Raw genomic sequence first — 7,626 nt, forward strand, 5'->3', positions numbered from 1 at the left:
GTCACTTTACAAGGAGTGGGAGATGTTACTCACTTGAGACATTAAAAAAAGTCGATAAGATGAGAGGACAAAAAGTAGCAATGGCACCACCAAATATATTTGAGGATGAACCCCACCAATAATTAATGAACTTGTGGTTGAGGCTCAGGCACAAGAGTTTATGAGATTCTTAAAGCATAGTGAGTACAATCTAGTTGAGTAACTACACAAGGAACAAGCTAATATTTCAATACTATATTTATTCATGAATTTGAAAGTGTATCGTAATGTTTTGCTAAAGGTGTTGAACCAAATGTTTGTCCATGAAGACATATATGTCAACAAGCTTGATTGAATTTTGAGACATATAACTGCTGAATATTATATCATTTTCCCTGACGATGAGATCCCCGATAGTGGAATGTGGTATATTAAAGTGTTGAACATTAAGACTCATTGTAATGGTCATGTGTTCCTATGAGTATTGATTGAAAATGGTTCTTCTTTGAATCTAATGTCCTTAGTTACTCTACAAAGGATGCCTATTGATACATCACACATGAAGCCATATTAGAATATCGTTAGAGATTTTGATGGAACTCAGAGAGATGTGCTTGGAAAAATGGAAGTGACATTATTAATGGGACCAATACTATATACTGTTGAGTTTGTGCTTATGGACATTCACCAGACTCATAATTTCTTATTATGAAGGCATTAGATTCATTATACAGGTGCAATTCCTTCGTCCTTGCATCATAAATTAAATTTTTGTTTAATGGCCAACTGATTAATTTAATAGACAATCATGATATCATTGCTTTTGTTACAACTGATGCCCCTTACATTAACACAAATGATGATGCTCTTAAGTGTTCTTTCTAGGCTTTTGAATTCGTCAACTCAACTTTCGTTGTTGAGGGGAGTAAAATGCCATGCCTAAGATTGTCTAATTGTACAAATATGTCAGTACAAGAAACTCTAGGTATAGGGGCCAGAACTGGGAAAGGTTGGGAAAATGTTTGCAATGATCTTTGCATCCGAAGACTTTCATTTAGAGTAAATATCGATTTCGAATTAGATTTAATCCAAACTTTCAGTAGAGGAGGAAGAAACTGAGGAAAAGTGAAGAAAGGGAGGCTAGGTTGAGAAGAAATGATATCCCTTGGAAACATATGTCTTTTCCACATTTGAGGATTACTTTCAAATTTGGAGAAATGTATAATATAGAGAAACAGCTGACAAATGTTCTTGCTGAAAAGGAAAAAGTAAAGGACCGAGAATACTTGATGATACCGTGAAATGATTGTTCATCAACATGACCATTGGAGGTAATAAGTTGGGGAAGTTTTTGGATGGAATTCGGCCATATTTTCCTTATGAAAAGCTAAACAACTAGACTGTAGAGGTCTCAATGTAGTTTTAAAGATTAACTCAAAGTAATAATTAGAACCAACCTTTATGATTTTGGCCACGAGCATTAAGGGATTTTTTTGTAAGGTCATCTATGTTAACCTTGCTTGTTTTTAAATAAAGATGTTTTGTTTTTCATTTCTCAAATGGCAGTCAGCTTTAACATTTTAATTTTTCATTCTTCATTATTCATTCTTTACATTATTTTTTATTCTTTATATTCATTTTATAAATCTGGCTTTTCCGACCTAAGGATATATTCGATCCAAATTTCTTACGTATGTGTCACAATGTTAATAGCATGAACATTCCTAAATTTAATCATGAGGTAAATTATGAGTGACCCATTTTTCTAAAAGAGTTTAATGAGTACAAAGATGAGATAGAATGTGATGTTTCTAATGAATTACTAAGGCAGTGGAAAAGGAGGAATATCAGATCTTACCTCATAAGGAAGAGGTTTAGATCATAGATCTGGGAACTTAAGCAAAAAGAATAAGAATAAGAAATGAGCTGATAGATTTTATCCAGGAGTTTAAATATATTTTTCTTGGTCTATCAGAACATGCCAGGGTAGAGTACGGATTTAGTACTGCTCAAACTTTTCATTAAGCCTAAATGTAAACCAACTCAGCAAAAGCTTAGAAGAGTGAGGCCAAAGATGCTATTGAAGATCAAATAAAAAGTAACAAAGCAAATTGATGCAAGGTTCCTTCAAGAAGCTAAATATCCTGAATGAGTAGCCAACATAGTTCATGTGCCTACGAAATATGGAAATGTTTGCATGTGTGTAGAATAGTGATCCCCACCGAGTTAACCCCAAGGATAATGTCCCGTTACCACACATAGATACATTAGAAGATAATATTGCAATACATTCATGGTTCTCATTCATGGATGGCCTTTTAGAGCACAACCAAATAAAAATGAAACTTAAAGATATGGAGAATACTATATTTGTAACCGTGTGGGGCACATTTTGTTATAAAGTATTGCCATTTGGACTGAAAAATATAGGGACAATGAATCAAAGAATAATGGTTACTCTGTTCCATGATATGAGGCATAAAGATATTGAATTATATGTGGATGTCATGATTGTCAATTCCATAATCAAAGAGGAGCATATGCAAAATTTAAGAAAGATTTTCCAAAGGTTGAGGAAGTATCACTTAAAACTTAATCCAAATAAGTGTACATTTGAGGTAATATTAGGAAAAATGTTGGGTTTTCTGGTTAGTTAGAGAGAAATCGAGATTGATCTAGATAAAGTAAAAGCAATTAAAAACCTTCTACAACCTCGTACGTCAAAAGAAGTTTGAGGTTTTTTGGTATAGATAAACTAAATATCTCTCTTTATATCAAATTTGATTGATAAATATGATCCAATGTTTAAATTGATTAAAAAACCCAAGAACATGGAATGATTATTGTCAATAAACCGTGGAGATTGCCAAGAAATATTTGTATAATGCTCCAATTCTGGTGGCACCAGTCCCTAGTAGATCGTTAATTCTCTATTTAACAGTTTTTGAGAATTCAATGGGATGTGTGTTGGTGAAGCATGATGAATCTGGAAAAAAAATGAGCAATTTATTATTTGAGTAATAAGTTTACTAATTTTGTGATTAGATACCCATTGATTCAAAGTTATGTTGTGCTATAGTATGGGCAACATGAAGGCTCAGATAATAGATGATTTATCACACTACTTAGTTTGTAACAACCCAAATTCCATGCAAGTAGTTTCAAGTTTACTTGAGAGGTTTTTGGGCCACGTGAATTTTATAATTTAATTCTTTAGGATTAATTGGGTTTGAATTGGGACCAATCATCCAAAAGGGAGATTTTTGAATCGTATAAGTTGTGGGATGACAAAAAGAATAATTTCCCTTTTCTAAAAAGATGAAGATTTTTATTTCTCTTCATCTTCCTATTCTCTTCATTTCTTCTTCCTTTCAATTTTTCTTCTCTCGTTTTCTCTCCAAATTTCCATAGGACAGAGGTAAGATCTTGAACCTATTTTCATACTTCAATTTCATTCATAAACCCACCAGCAACATCATTTTAATGAATCAAGTCTTGGTTTAACTCATAGCTAGAAAAAAGTGGAGTTTTCATTCTATTCACTAGAAAAGGAGTTTGGCTAAGTAAGGGGTTCATTTCAGAATCCTAACATCGAGGTAGCGTATTTCTAATTTTTTTTTGTGTTAAGTCTTTCTTAAACATGAAGATTTGCTAGGGATTACAGGCAGGAAATATCGATACTGAGGGGAGGAGTATCGATACCAATCTCTTAGTATCGATACTGAGGCTTGTAATATTGATATCGAATACCCGATATGGAGACCGAATGCTCGATCTCGAGACCGTTGGTCTCCATACCAAAAATTGAGTATCCATGTCGAAGGATTGATATTAATACATAAAGAGGTTGAGTGACTTCATGATGTCAAATAGACTCAAGAGTGAGGGGTTTATATTCGATTGAGATACAAAAATCTAGCATGAGTGCGGAAGGTTACAAAAATGCCCTTGAGAGCTAAAATTACCAAATTGCCCTTATAGTCCTCGTATTGAACATCTAAGAATGAATAATCATTAGAGAGGGTGTACGAACAAGTGGTATGATGAGATAATCAGATTATAAAATAGAGAGGTTACATATAGCAAGAATGTCATCGAATGGTGAATGTATAGTTGTCCCTCCAATTCGATGGTGAATTGAGTGAAAGCGTAGTAGTAGGGATTAGGGAGTCGCTACCTAATCTTGAACCCAAGCCAGTTAGCGGGTCATCTAGTGTTACAAACAGCGAGGAATCAATATAGTAATCGTTGTGAACTCATGAAACACAGAGATTTCTATAGAGACAAAAATAACGAAAATACTTTTAATCAGCGAACAACCAGAAGAGAACACTTTAATAATTAACAACAGTATTAGACTAATAGGCCTTAATAAAATGTTCTAGATGAGAGAACGAGTGAAATAGAAACTAGTGAGGGGTTAACCTCACATTAGTGTGTCGAGCTATACTAAGGTTTAGTTAGACTACCTAAGTTGCCGTAATGGGGAATTGACAATGTGTGAGGTACTTCAGGATCTAACTAGGGTGTGTGGCCCGAACACTCACGAGGAGTGGGTTAGCGATGCCATTGGTTTTTAGCCTTCGACCAATAAGTATGCATGTATAGTTGTATCAGTCTAGTATAATAGAATCCATAAAGCTTGGCTTGATGGTTGTGTTAAACCGAGCCAATGCTTTAGTAGCGCGAGAATTATAGATTGTTATGTGACACCAGGTTCCCCCTAAATGATTTACTGGATGGCTATGTGAGGACCAAGAGTTCACTCAACATGTAGTGGGAATTGTACAGATGTTATGTGACACTAGGTTCCCACTGTTAACTAGTATCTGATGGCTATATGAGACCATATATTAGTTAGTATGGCATTTAGATAATGCATAATATAGTCGGTATTTCATTTAGATAATGCACATGAGTGTCAGTATCACATTTAGATAATTTGTAGTAGTTAAATCATTAGGGTTAGAGACCCTTTAGTGGTGTATTTATGGTGAGGCCTTTAACAGAGGATTAAGGTAACTGTGAGACCCCTACTTCAGTGATACAACATTAAAACCTCAACTAGGTAGCACTTGATCAAGATCATGCATGTACCTACTACTTAGTACCAAATCTTTAGCATGCTTATGTTTATGGAACTCATAATAATGCTATAGATTAGCGATTATACTACTGAAATTTGTAAGCTCAGCCTTTGGATATTTTTCGTTGGTAGGTCAGTACCTGAGCTGTTCGTGGAGTGTCATCGTAAAAAAACTTCCAAAATCTTCTTCAGAGTATTGTATCGTAGCTTAGTGGGCATATCTACTCCTATGACCTTACTAATGTATTCAAATTTACGAGACAGAGTTTGTATTATTTTGATTAAAACTATTTGTCATGGAGCTCTAGTCTATAAAATGTTTAATAAATGCTATTTATGTTTATTATTGATACCATTCAGTATATTTGAAAGGAAAATAAATAGGTTTTCAAAATAAAGCGTTGCTTTTGGCGTCCCAATCTAGCACATTAAGCCCATTCGGATTTAGGTTGTTATATTTAGTGGTATCAGAGAGTCAAGTTGAGTCGGTCATAGGACTTAGTGGTTAGTTTTAGTAAGGTGTCAATGAATACATGCTATAGGTACTTAAGTTACTGTATAAGTTTGGAATCCTGATGGTGTTTCCCTTCTAAATTTTGTTGTAAGGCATTGCGATGGCTGATAGTTTCGAGCGTGGTCTTGAGGATTGAATGGAGAATCGAGCCTCTCATCCTAAAAGCTTTAGTGAGAAGTTTATGCCTAGGACAGGGGATCAAGGGGTTTCGTTAGACGTATGTTTCATGCGACCTTCTTTAGAGGATTGACTTTTACACTTAGGGAGATAATGGACTTCATTCCTAGAGTTTAGACTGTTCAGCCAGCGACCCATAGTATGTTAATGGCGATAGAGTCCCCAATAAAGACACTAAGGAGGTACAAGACATTTCACTTTTACGGATAAGGTGATGATGACTTTATTTCGGTCGATTAGTGGGTGAGAGAGACCATGAGGACATCTAGACATGTTTACCTTACCTAATATGGTAAGTTAGTGTGCATAACCACTTTTCTCAAGCGTGTGACATAGACTGGTGGAAAACTGTAGAGATGGCTCTACATCCAGAGGTTCCTACGTGGGACTAGTTCTTGAGTGAGTTCAAAGGAAAGTATATCAGGGAGGAACATATAGATGGGTTGAAGATGAAGTTCTCTCAACTAGTTTAGTGGGATCGCTTGGTGACGCAGTATGAGAGAAATTTATATGGTTGAGTCGCTTTACTCTAGAGTTAGTTACGATCAAGTCCTTGAGGTGCAAGAGGTTCCTTGAGGGGCTACATATTGATATCTTTGAGTAGCTAATGGAAGATCTTCCTAGAGTATTTTCATATTTGACACAACAGGCTAAGGTTGTGGAGAGGGTGTAGGGTATGAAGAATATTATGTTGAGTGAGTCAAACACCCCAAGTAGGGGGACTCATTTAAGAGCAAATCTACCTCGATCTATGACAGAGAGAGCCAAAGATCCGCACGAGCAGAGGAGAGTGACGTGAGACTTGTCACTCTAGTTTAGTCAGAGGACAGATGAGGGGTCTCGTATGAGACCGCCAGCTTCACCAACTATAGAGAGCTTTGGAAGCTTGAATAGGGTTATGAGATATTAAGAGTGTGAGCATTCTATAAAGAATCATCGATAATTTAGTTTAAGATCTTTAGAAAGTTTTATATATGTGAATTCTTGTCACATATGGTGAGGGATTGACCTAGTTCAGACGGCGATGTCTCAGCTCGACCTGGGGTAGCAGGTCAAGTAGTTTAGCTTAGTAGGGAGCCTACATAGAGAGGTGTTTGTTCTACGTTGAGACGAGAGATTCGAGAAATGGATTGGAAAGTTCCCAATCTGACCTTACACGAGTTAGCTTGTTAGTTCATAGAGAGGCAGTGTTAGGACATTGATGTCATAGATGTAATGCAATGTATGTTTTCAGCTACCTTAGTTGTTCATGTTGCTCCAGTAAACTTAGGTTAAGCTCAGTAGTCGACCTAAAGGAAGTTTTTACATAATATTTACTTCTGTTTTGGAGTTGTAAGTTCAGAGATATTTAAGGACCTTAAGAGTATGAGTGGTTGTCTCTTGCTGAGTTGAAGATCAATTCTAAGAAAATGTTTAGTCATAGGATCTTTCTCCCTTATGTGTTCTCTAGGGGAACATTCATGTGGGTTGTCAGAGTTAGATACAAGATTATAAGGATGTCTTCATACTGTCAGTAGAGGGTTCTTACGATTGACCCACATAAAATTAATAATCTTAGGTTCAGTCTTGGAGGTAGATATTCCCATAAGAGTGTTAAGAGTACTAAGAGTGCTCCTGCCAATATATTGATTGCCTTATTGTCAAAAACCTCAGTATGTATCTTAGCAAGTGCCAAGGCACTTCATTTGCTAACTGGGCACATATGCCTCAAGTATTCGCGATGAGTAAGTTAGCCAGGTGTACATTCCAATGCAGTAGTTTCAAAATTTCGCCGTAGGTGCTGAGTGTACTGTAAGTAAGATGGTGAACTGCGAATCTTGAGGTGTAGTGATTTCCTTGATTTCACTAGGATACATTCGAGCATGAGTAG

This window comes from Hibiscus syriacus, unplaced genomic scaffold (genome assembly GCF_006381635.1).
Source record: "Hibiscus syriacus cultivar Baekdansim isolate YM2019G1 unplaced genomic scaffold, ASM638163v2 tig00110890_pilon, whole genome shotgun sequence".
In the NCBI taxonomy this organism is placed as follows: Eukaryota; Viridiplantae; Streptophyta; class Magnoliopsida; order Malvales; family Malvaceae; genus Hibiscus; species Hibiscus syriacus.